The sequence below is a fragment of the Mustelus asterias genome, chromosome 1 (assembly GCF_964213995.1).
Source record: "Mustelus asterias chromosome 1, sMusAst1.hap1.1, whole genome shotgun sequence".
Taxonomy (NCBI): domain Eukaryota; kingdom Metazoa; phylum Chordata; class Chondrichthyes; order Carcharhiniformes; family Triakidae; genus Mustelus; species Mustelus asterias.
Window position 1 is genome coordinate 36,922,450 of NC_135801.1, and position 12,042 is coordinate 36,934,491.

Sequence of the window (12,042 nt, forward strand, 5' to 3'; positions counted from 1 at the left end):
TGCAGTACCTTAAGTCCATGTAGAGTATGCAACTGCACTGCCCTCACCTATCTTCCTGGTTACTCCTTCACAAAATGCAATCAAATTCGTGAGACATGATTTTCCACGCATAAAGCCATGCTGACTGTCCCTAATCAGTCCTTGCCTCTCGAAACCTATAGATCTTGTCTCTCAGAATATTAATAACAGTTATGTTTTATCATTCATTTTTTAGCTGGTTCATTACACATGGCTTTGCAGTGATAGTTTGGATTTTACCAAATTGGAAAATCCCAGTCATTTGCCAAACATGTTTGAACTCATTAAACTAACAGAAACTTTCCAGGGTATGACATCATCAACAGCATTAAATATTGGATTGCACACACCCTGCCATAATATCCAGATGCTATATTTAACATGTGCCAGGACATCAACCTACCCAACATTCAGGGTGGAGATAGCCTGCCGATCCAAGGAAGCTCCTGAGTCCAAATTCAGTGATGCCTCTCTGAATGTCCTGCTAAACGAAATGTAGGTCAAGAGGGGTGCCCTCCACCTTTCACTGATCTGGATGATGCTGCTCCAGAACAAGCTGCAGTGCATCAATTACATGGCACATAATCCACTGGGTTATTTGTAGGAGTGGAAACAAGAGAAAGGTACATGAACCCCAATTGCTCTCAAACCCATCTTCTCTCTTTCCATAGGAAAGGTTAAGCCTAAATAGAGGACATGGGAGGGGCTGACCAGACTTGAAGAACCTCACAGACTTCAAGGAGTGGGTCACCCAGCTAGCAGGGATGGAACAAAGCTGAGTGTGCAGAGAAGGTGAGGTCAGCGGTGGCCTCCATCCAATGGGAATCCATGCATGTCACATTGAAATCTAATAGTCATGCATTCCTCCATGCTGGAGGCAGCTCATGCAGTCACTCACTTTCTCCTCTCTTACTTGCAGGTTCCAGTAGGAAGATGGCAAGGCCTAAAGAAGAAGGCCGAACTAGTACTCACACAAGCTCACAGAGGTTTAAAGTTTATTTATTTATTAGTCACAAGTAAGGTTACATTAGCACTGCAATGAAGTTATTGCAGAGGAAGAAATTGCACCTGTCTAGGCTTCACATCAGTCACTTGTACCCTGCACCAGCGCAGAGACACACAACTCCGGTGGGTACTAGATCTAGTTTAGGAAGGGTCTCACATTCTAGCCTAGAAGTCAGACCTAGGGGCGATCGGTGGGGGTGAAAGGTCACTCGGGACTGGAGGGAGGCCAGTGATTGGGGTGGGCTGGGGGTGGGTCTGTTGGGTGGGGTCTGCCGGGATGCGGGGAGGTCTGCCAGGGTGGGGTCGGTCTGCCTCCTATGGGGGGGGGGGTCTGCCGGGGTGGGGGGGGATCGTCACTGCTGGGGGGCTGCAGGCTGGAGATCGAAGCGCTCCGGGACAGGTGGTTTGGGGCTGGCCTGGGAATGCTCGTGTGGGCTGTGGGGATTTGGGGGGGGGCAGCACTGCGGGGGTCCTGGGCTGGCCAGCGATTGAGCTGGCCAGCAAACGGGAGACTGACAGATCTAGGCCACGGCACATGTGCTGAGTTCTGGGGCTGTCAGATTCTGTCGTGAATAGACCCCGCCCCCAAGCTTTTAATGAGATTCATGATTGTGACCTCTGCATTGCACAGAGTGTGGGAGATTCAAGTCTGAACTCCCACTGAAAGAATAATCGTGATTTACACCAGTTTTCCCCCCGAATTCAGCGCTTCAGAATTTTTTTGGGAAAATCGCCCCCATAGATTCAAACTAACAAGAGATTTATTCCAGGAGCTGTTGCCTGTACAGCAGAGAAGCTGAAAGTAAAACAGCCGCCCCTGCAACACCCTAATGACATCACCGTCAAATCATGTGATCAGCTATTAAAGCAACCTGCAACAGGTTAAATATATAACCCACCCCTATGCCCATTCACACCTCCACAATACCCCCTCTGCCTGCACTCCAGCACACCCTTCCCACCCTCCCAGTCCATACCACCTCACCCATTCAACGGCACCACAACATCTCTTTCCCCTGCCACCCCCAACGTCCCGGTTCTCTTTAGGCCTCCATACCCAACTCACCTCTTCATTCTCTCCTCCCAGTCTGATCCCTCACTCTCCCACCCCAGCACAGACTATCAATGGCTCAACAGTACCTCTCACAGCCCTCAACCTGTAGCTTGGAGACAAAGCTTCTGGAAGATGCTGCAACAAGGAGATCCAGATCCTGGATACTGCTGCAGTGATGATCCATGTGGTTGATAGTCCACCCATCCACTGCAGTATGTGGTGTTGCAGGGTCCAGTTGCTGGAAGCCCCAATCTTCCATCCCAAAGGCCTTCTTCAGGTATGTCCTGACACCTCCATTGGTCCTCTGTGTTCTGGACCAGTGTGATATCCCGCTGGCATGGCACAGACAATCAGTTAATGGGGAGCGATTCCAGTTAGGCCTTCAAGTGCTTCCCATTAACAGGATACAAATCAGTTTCACACCAGCCCTTGGCTGAAATCATGACCTCCCCCCCCCCCCGCCCCACTCCCCAACCCCACCCCCCCACTCCCATGGCAGGTGGGAGCATACAATCCTGCTGTCATTTTACACCAGCAGGAAAATTATTTTTCAGCTACCATCACATTCTCCTCCACCTCTCCCCCACCACCCACCATTAAAATCACTGCAGAGGGGACTGCAAAATTCTGCTCTTTGTCTTTTAAAGGAACCAGAACAAGTAGCATTCACGATTTGTCACCTGTATTTCCAGTTAGTTTGTGGAAGGATCATGAGAACATTTCTTGCGGCATTCAGCATCTGAAAATTTGCAGATGAATAGAGTGACGTTCAGAGTCTGCAATGTTGGATGTGCATTGGCACTGGAGGAACAAAGACTGCTGCATTACTAGAATAATAGAATGGTTACAGCACAGGAGGCCATTAAACCTGTCAAGTCCAAGAGCAATTTAACCAAACCCATGCTCCTGCCCTTTTCCCATAGCTCGACAATATTTTTCCTTTTGAGGTGCTTATCTAATATCTGAAAGCCATGGTGGAATCTGCTGCCACCATATTCTCAGGCAGTAGATTCCAACTATTGACTGTATTTTAAAAAACCCTCAATTCACCATTGATTCTTTTACCAATCACCTTGAACCTATGTCCTCTAATTCTCAATACTTCAATCAATCAGAACGATTTCTGAAACAATTTCAGATTCCAGCATCTGCAGTATTTTGTTTTTATTTGCTTTCACCCCATCTACCCTATCTTAACCCAGCACAGTTTTATGCACCTCCATCAAATCTCCTTTCAGCTTTCTCTTCTCTACAGAGAGCAATGCCAGCTGATCTATCAACCTGGGCCCTCAACCCTGAAGCTATCCTTGTAAATCTTTACTACATCCTCTCTAATGTCTTCTGAAATGTAGTGCCCAAAATTGGACACAATGATCTAGTTGAGGTCAAACCAGTTTTTACAAAGGTGCATCATTACTTTCTTGTATTTATACTCTGTCCCTCTACTTATAAAGCACAGGATCCCATATACCTTTTGAGCTATTTTTGCAATTCCCTTGTCACCATCAATGGTTTGTGCACATATACCTCACATCTTTCTGTAGTTACCCTTTGACACTCTTGATTACCTGTTAGTGTCGGGCTATCATCACTCGACCTGTATATTCTGTGCCTGTGCACTTCGCTCTACTTCACCTGACAATGGAGCAGCGCTCCGAAAGCTTGTGATTTCAAATAAATCTGTTGGACTATAACCTGGTGTTGTGTGACCTCTCATCTTGTTCACCCCAGTCCAACACTGGCATTTCCAAATCATCACATCTCTCTGTTATTGCACCCCTTTAAAATTGTACCCTTTGGTTTATATTGTATCTGCTTGTTCTTTCTACCAAAATGTATCACTGCACACTTTTCTGCATAGGTTTCATCTGCCACATGTCCACTCATTCCACCCGCCTACCTACATCCTCTTAAATTTATCCCCTTCATAGTTCACAATGCTTCAATTTTTGAGTAACTAGCAATTGTTTAAATTATGCTCTGTACACCCAAGAATATGTCATTCATATATCTGTCAAGAAAATCATTGGTTCTGTACCAACCTCTATGAATGCAGCTACATATCTTCCTCCACCTGAATGTAAGCTTCAACTTTGCTGGCACGCTTGTTATATGGCACTTTATAAAATGCATTTTGGAAGTTCTTATGCACCACATCAACTGCAGTACCCTTATCAACCCTCCTCAATCTCAATCGAATTAGTTAAAACATTTTGGCCAGGATTCTCCCAAAAAAATCCTAAGTTCCCAATGTGCGGGAAAATGGGAGTAAATCCCACTGGTTTTTTTAGCATGATTTCCAGAATGAATCTCTGACACTCAGTGCATCCCAGAGTGCCCTTGCAGCATTTACTCTGAAAATCTGCTGCCACATGCTAGCCTGGCACTGCCCAAGGGGCACCTCTCCTTACCCCCGACCTTCATGGGGGGGCTTCAAAGGCCAATCGTCCTTCCAGCGGGGTCGGGCCACCTGTTTCCCGTTAATGGGGAGCAGGAGTAAATCCCGCTGGAGTGAACCACTTCCTGACGGGGGGGGAGGCGCTAGCGGGCCTGAAGAATTCAGTCCCGAGCCCACTAAGTGGATGCAAATATTAATTTCTGCCAGCACGGAGTTGATTTCAATTTGGTGTGGCGCTCAGCCGGAAGCCCGCGAAATAGCCTGCTGATGTCTCCCGGCCTGCTGCGCTACTCAAGCAGCGTACTGGGCTGGGAGAATTGCTCCCTGTGCCTTTAATAGATCTCTGCCAGCTTTCTTTAATTAATCTGCATTTGTCCAAGTGACTTTTAATTTTTATTGTTTTTAAAAGTTTTCCCACCACTACTGTTAAACTGATTGGTTTATTGTTGCTGAGTTTATCCTTACACCTTTTTTTGTGAACAAGTATGTAACATTTGCAGTTCTCTAGTACCATCTCTATATCTAAGATTATGGCCTGAAGCAAGCTTCCACCCTTTTATTTCCCTCAACATCCTCAGATCCACCCCACCTGCTCCTGGTGATTTATTAAATTTAAGTACAGTGGAGCCCCGTTGTAACACGCCCCAATTTAGCGCAAAATCGGATATGACGCGATTTCTTTTGCTATTTCCGGTTTAATGGTTTAGCGCAACCCTGATAGCATTCACGATGACATTTTATGGACCCCGACCGTCACGTTACAATGGGGCTCCACTGTACAACCAGCCTTTTATCTAGTATCTCCTCTTTATCAATTTTAAACCATTTGGTATCTCAACCGTCTCCTAATTCACTATGACTGTGGCAGCTTATTTTTCCTTGGTAAACACAAATGTAATTAACCATACCGTATGATTTCATTTTTAACCCCAATCTACGCCATCCCTCCTTTTACTATGCTTTCACATTTATCTACCTCCCTTTTATGTTAGCTGCTATTCTCTTCTCATATTATCTCTTTGCCTCTCATTTTCTTTTGCATACCTTCTCTGAACTTTCTACATTCAGGCTGGTTCTGATTTGTATTATCAACCTGCCATTTGACATATACACCCTTTTTGTGCTTCCTTTTATTCTGTATATCTTGTGTCATCTCAGGAGCTCTGACATCTCTTTAAAGATTGCCCATTGTTCCTTGTTTTTATTAATTCGTGGGATATGGGCATCGCTGGCTGAGTTTCACTGGCTGTCTTGTCTGGAGACAATACACATCTTTTTAGCCTGTCTTGATGCTCTCTCCACTCACGTTGTTTTGTTTCTTAAAGACTTGATTAGTTGTAAGTATTCACATTCCAACCATTATTCATGTAAATTGAGTCTGTGTCTTTATAAGCTCTGTTTGTGAACAGAATTCCCACTCACCTGAAGAAGGGGCTTGGAGCTCCGAAAGCTTGTGTGGCTTTCGCTACCAAATAAACCTGTTGGACTTTAACCTGGTGTTGTTAAACTTCTTACTGTGTTTACCCCAGTCCAACGCCGGCATCTCCACATCAGCATTTACTGCCCATCCCTAGTTGTTGAGAAGGTGGTGGTGAGCTGCCTTCATGAAACGCTGCAGCCCACGTGCTGTGGGTTGACCCAGAATGCCATTAGGGAGGGAATTCCAAGATTTTGACCCAGCAACTGCGAAGGAACAGTGATATATTTCCAAGTCAGGATGATGAGTGGATTGAAGGGGAACTTGCAGGTGTTGGTGTTCCCACGTATCTGCTATTCTTTTCCATCTCGATGGAAGTCGTCATGGGTTTGGAAGGTGCTGCAGTGCATCTTGTAGATAGTACACACTGCCGCTACTGAGTATTGGTGGTAGAGGGAGTGGATGTTTGTGGATGTGGTACCAATCAAGTGGACTGCTTTGTCCTGGATGGTGTCAAGCTTCTTGAGTATTTTGGAACTGCAGCCATCCAGGCAAGTGGGGAGTACTCCATCACACTCCTCACTTGTGTCTTGTAGATGTTGGACAGGCTTTGGGGAGTCAGGAGGTGAGTTATTCGCTGCAGTATTCTTAACCTTTGATCTGCTCTTGTAGTCACTGTGAATTGCAATTAGTTTCAGTGTCTGCTATTATCTCCCAGTGTTGGGTCAGTAGATTGCTATAAAATTACCAAGGTAAGGGTGTGTGTGCATTGGCAGCCTGGGCCTTTATGCTATGTGACATTTGAATAGGATGTTGAAATGGATTGGGCTTTATTGTGAGATATGACAGCAACATCCCTGTGCACTCCCTCATCAATGCCAGATATCCATATGGGAGCAAACTACTGAGCAGCTGTGAGGATGCTGAAGCTTTGTATTATCTCCAACATAGTGAATGCAGAGAAAGATTTTTGTAGATTGGAGGCCAATATTTCAGGCTCCAGACATAGTAGATATTAAGGATTCTATGATTGAGCTTATTGCCTTAGTGAAGTAGGTAGGGAAGAATTGGTTTCACTGCAGAGGGCCCTAGAGTAGCCATGGTTGTCTATAGCTCAGTCTAGCATTATGTAGCACAGCAGAGATGCAGAGTGTGAACTAAGAACTTAAAGACCAGAGTCAGCTATTCAGCACCTATTCCACTATTTAATTAAAATCATGATTGATCTATCTCTCAATTCCAGTTTGGTTTCATATATCTTAATACAGTACCTTCACTGAACAAAAACACATCAATTTCAGTTTTAACATTTTCAATTGGCCTCATCGCAACAGCTTTTTGGGATAGAGAATTCCAGATTTCCACTACTCTTTGTGTGAAGAAGTGCTTCCTGATATTACCTAAATTACCCCTGAATAACCTAGCTTGAATTTTTAGATAATCCTCTCTTGCTCTGGACTCCCCAATCAGGGGAAATAGTTTCTCTCTACCTTAAATCCTTGAATCATCGTAAGTACCAAAATTAGATCATCCCTTTAGCATTCTATAGTCAAAAGAATATAGTGCAGCTTGTCTATACAATTTCACCCTTTAGAATATTACCATAGATACCTTCAGGATGAATAGGCTGCCAAAAGAATGCATGAACTACTAATGTTGAGTTGCTACATTTTATTTTGTAGCAAAGCCCAATCCACATCTCAACAATTGCTGGAGACCTCAGGTTGATTCTCCAGCCAGAAGTTTGAGGTTCCTCTAATTCCACCAATACTTTCACCTTCTCACTTATGTTTTGTGCTGCACTGAATGCTTGCTTCTGCATCTTATGAACTGAGCCCCTTGAAGTCTATGCACCTGTTGTGCCTGCTGCGCAGTCTGTTTTAACCCTTATACGATGAACAAAAAACTGCGAGTAGACGTCTTGTTAGTACAAACAATGTTTATTTAAAACACACAATCAATAATCACCCACCCAACCAACAATAAGTTATCTTACAGAAAATACTAAAGTTCAAGTCCAATATGAGACCTTGACGTAACTTTGCGTGACTGGCAAGTACCCAAGCAGATATTGGCCTTTATCTGTGCACTGGTCTCGGTTATCCTCTGCGTAGTCTGGTCTTTTGGTCTGATCTGGCACTCTGGCTCTGGTCTTCCTCCTTCTCGAGTGTGGTGGCTCTCCTCGTGCTGGTTGTTGCTGGCGACGGTCACTGTTGTTGTAGCTCGATCGTGGGGTCAGAGAGAGAGAGAAAGAGCTTCTTCTGTTGTACAGCACCTTTTATCCCTCCCTGGTTTCGTGTCCTTTTGGGCGGTCTCCTGATTCTTGTCAATCAATCAATCAGGGCTTGATCACCCTGATCGATAAGAGTCCAATCAAGTGCTGCCACACCAATCTCAATAAAGCCCAACGACCATGCCTGTAGGTGCTGGAGGCACCCTCCCAAATAAGGGGTTAAGGTAAACAAGTATGTTTGACCAGAAAGTGTCCATTGTCTTTGGGATGGCCTATTTCCTATTTATTCAGTCATCTGAGTTGCAGCCTGTTTATCGCTGTCTTTTAAGCTGCAGTCTACTGTTTCAGTGCTTGTCCAATTATCCCAGCATGCTTTGTAAATCACCATTTTAGGCGGCCCGTTTGGCCACAGTCCACCTTTTGATCCTGAACGCGAAGCGTGATGGATCACAAACTCAGGACCAGTATCTGTCAGGAATTCCCCAGTCACTCAACAGTCAAGCAAGGCCCAGGTATTGGCATGCACAGTAATAATACATCCCTACAACATATTTACATTCCAGAAGCTACAGACAGCAACACTCCACAAATACAAACAACCACATATTCTAAACACCATTATTGCAATAAGCTAATTACAAACCAACATTCAAACAACAAAGCATTACAATAAGTATTCGCGAGTCCAGGGTACATTCCGATATTAAGATTTTCAACTGTCCATTATTGTCCATTAGTGCAAATAGCAATCTGGTGGGTTCTCTGTAAACATTCTGCTAATGAATTAGAGGGGACCGTGATTTGAGGGCAAACCCCACATCTTGTCGTTATGTCAAACCACAAATAGCCGTGACATGAAAAGTTCATCTTGCTTGGAGTGTGATGCGCGATAAATCACACGGGAGGCAGGATGTACCCGGGAAATAAAGGCTTTTATTGCCAACAATAACGGAGCTACTATATACAATATACAATCCCAGACTAAAGGGTCACCAGGTAGAGCAGTGACCTTTATACCTCTCCCAGGAGGCGGAGCCAACTGGGGTGTACCATAGGACTATATTAACAGGTAGAACAGCCCAACCCTAACCCCAACAGTAACATATCTACAGACTCATAGTACTGGCCAAACCATGGCTCAGCACTCCTGGTGGTAACCAACAATGGTTCACCACAGAGTGTCCTGCGTGCTTACCCTGATGATGAGTCCGATGAGGTAGATCCTAGGTTACATCTTTGTCATCGTCCATCGTTGTCCTGAGGAGATCGATGTAATTTCTGCTGTTATCATGTCTAATATTTGATGTATGTACATCTATTTAAACTGTCCATGCACCCCCCCGCCGGTTTTTTTCTGACGCTGCATTATATTCAGATAATCCACTGGCAAAAGATTTGACTCCCAAGTGGCAACGTTCTGTTCAAAGGACCATGCCAGCTGATGGAAGTACAACAAATGACATTTAATTTTTAAACATCAGTATACAGTTTTAAAGAAATTAGTTTTAAAACAAAAGACCATCAGTTTGCTTTCAAAGAGTCTTGCAATAAGTTACATGAAAAGGCTGCTATGTAGGGACATCTTTCATTACTTTTTGGTGGCAAGGAAAATGACTCAAAAGTAACTGGGTACATTGCTGGCAATATTCAGATTGCGGTCTCAATCTCACGGCAGACGTTCCATGCCAATTTTCCAAGTGAAGACATTTAAATTCATTAAAAGCCACACAGCCTATTTTAAAAAATGAAATGTTCAATCCTCATAACGAGTTAACTGAATCAACAACTGGATAACAAGATTAATCATGATAAAAATGGTTTTCTAGCATTTTAACAAGACAGGCAAAACAAATTTCATCAGATAGTGCTTTCTGCGGTTCCAGGAGCCATTTTAGGTACAAGGTGGGAGATTGATCCTGAATCTAGCAGAAATGCTTCTCTTGCTTTGATCAGTCATAGTCCCTGTATGAGCAGCCTCCGTAACCACCACCACCACTGTAGTAGTATCCACCTTGGCCCTTGTACCCACCCGAATAGCTATCCCGGTCTCCCGTATTGTACTAGCCTCTGCCGCTATAGCCACCTTTCCTGTCACTATCCCAATAGCCACCTCCTACTCCTCTCCTGTGGCCACTGTTACTGTAGCTGCCGCTATAGCCACCTTGACCATACCTGCAACTGCCTCCAGACCTTTTCTTGGCATGATCCACCCGGATCTGGCGCCCATCAAGGGATTTTCCATTCATCGCCTGCAGCGCGTCCCTGACGTCCTCTGGGTTTTTGAAAGTGATGAAGCTGAAACCGCAGGACACCATGGTGTCTTTGTCTTTAATCACTTTCACCTCAGAGATCTGCCCGTACTTGGAGAAAACCTCTTCCAGGGACTGCTCCTCTGTGTTGAAGTTCAGGCCGCCGACAAACAACTTTCCTGTTTCAGTCATGGTGGCGGGATTGCTGCGCACTTGAGTGTGTGAAGCTCTTAGAGCTGGCCTAACTGGTGGAGCCGGTGGTCCTGGTGGTCTCGGGGAGCGTGTATGTGGTGGTGGGGGTCTCCAACAATCTCGGGTGAAGTGTCCTGGCTGCCCACAATTAAAATGTCCCTCTATCTCTCCCCGGGGCTGCTATGTAAGGTGGAGCTGTACCTCTCTGGTGTTGGTGATCCCCTCTACCCTCGTTTCTCCATACTGGACCCTGGCTAGCCCTCATCGGAAGCATTCTCGCCTCCCTTTCTGACCGTGACATTGAGGCTCCCTGAACTTCCTGTCCCCAGACTCGGGCTAAGCGTCTGAGAACCCATGCTTCATTGTGTGTGGTCTCTGCAGGGTCAAAATTAGCACAGGCTTTCTTGCCTTCCTCTGTGGTGTGCGAGACTAATGTCCTAGCCCATTTGGATGAATCAGTTTCATTTAATCTAGTCCAATCTAATTCCCATATACTTCCATGAAGTGGATCCATAAATGACCGGCAAAGGCAGTCGGATGTTCCCCTTTCCTCTGTCTACATTTATTTAAGATGTGGAGATGCCGGTGTTGGACTGGGGTAAGCACAGTAAGAAGTCTCACAACACCAGGTTAAAGTCCAACAGGTTTATTTGGTAGCAAGTACCATAAGCTTTCGGAGCACTGCTCCTTCATCAGATGGAGTGGATATCTGCTCTCAAACAGTGCACAGACACAGAAATCAAATTACAGAATACTAATTAGAATGCAAATGTCTACAGGCTGGCTGTAGAGATCGGACTGCGGGTACAGCTTTGGGCTATATTCCAGTCCTAATCCTTCCGGATTCTAATGCAAACCTACGAAGTTTACCCTATCCTCCTTGTTAATAACAATGCATGCACAATAAACAATTTCCCGAAAGCAGTTACTTGTCCAACAAGGAGTTTACACCTGTTGAGTTTTAAATAATCGTTCAATATACATTCTGCGGGATTCGATATCGGAGCAACAAAGTTACTTCTTGTCGATGTCCCGGTGGAGTCGCCAATTGTTGTGCCTGCCACACAGTCTGTTTTAACTCTTGTACGATGGACAAAGAACTGCAAGTAGACGTCTTGTTAGTACAACCAATATTTATTTAAAACACACAATCAATGATCACCCACCCAACCAACAATAAGTTATCTTACAGAAAATACTAAAGTTCAATTCCAATATGAGACCTTGACTTAACTTTGCGTGACTGACAAGTACCCAAGCAGATATTGGCCTTTATCTGTGCACTGGTCTCGGTCGTCCTCTGTGTAGTCTGGTCCTTTGGTCTGGTCTGGCACTCTGGCTCTGGTCTTCCTTCCTTCTCGGGTGTGGTGGCTCTCCTCATACTGGTCGTTGCTGGCGACGGTCACTGTTGTTGTAGCTTGTTCGTGGGGTCAGAGAGGGAGAGAGAGAGCTTCTTCTGTTGTACAGCACCTTTTA

General features: G+C 45.0%; 1 pseudogene; it reads right to left on the bottom strand.

The window, feature by feature from the left end:
• Nucleotides 1-10,074: 10,074 nt before the first annotated feature.
• Nucleotides 10,075-10,566, bottom strand: LOC144488666 (RNA-binding protein 3 pseudogene; annotated as a pseudogene).
• Between the last annotated feature and the right edge of the window lie 1,476 nt (nt 10,567-12,042).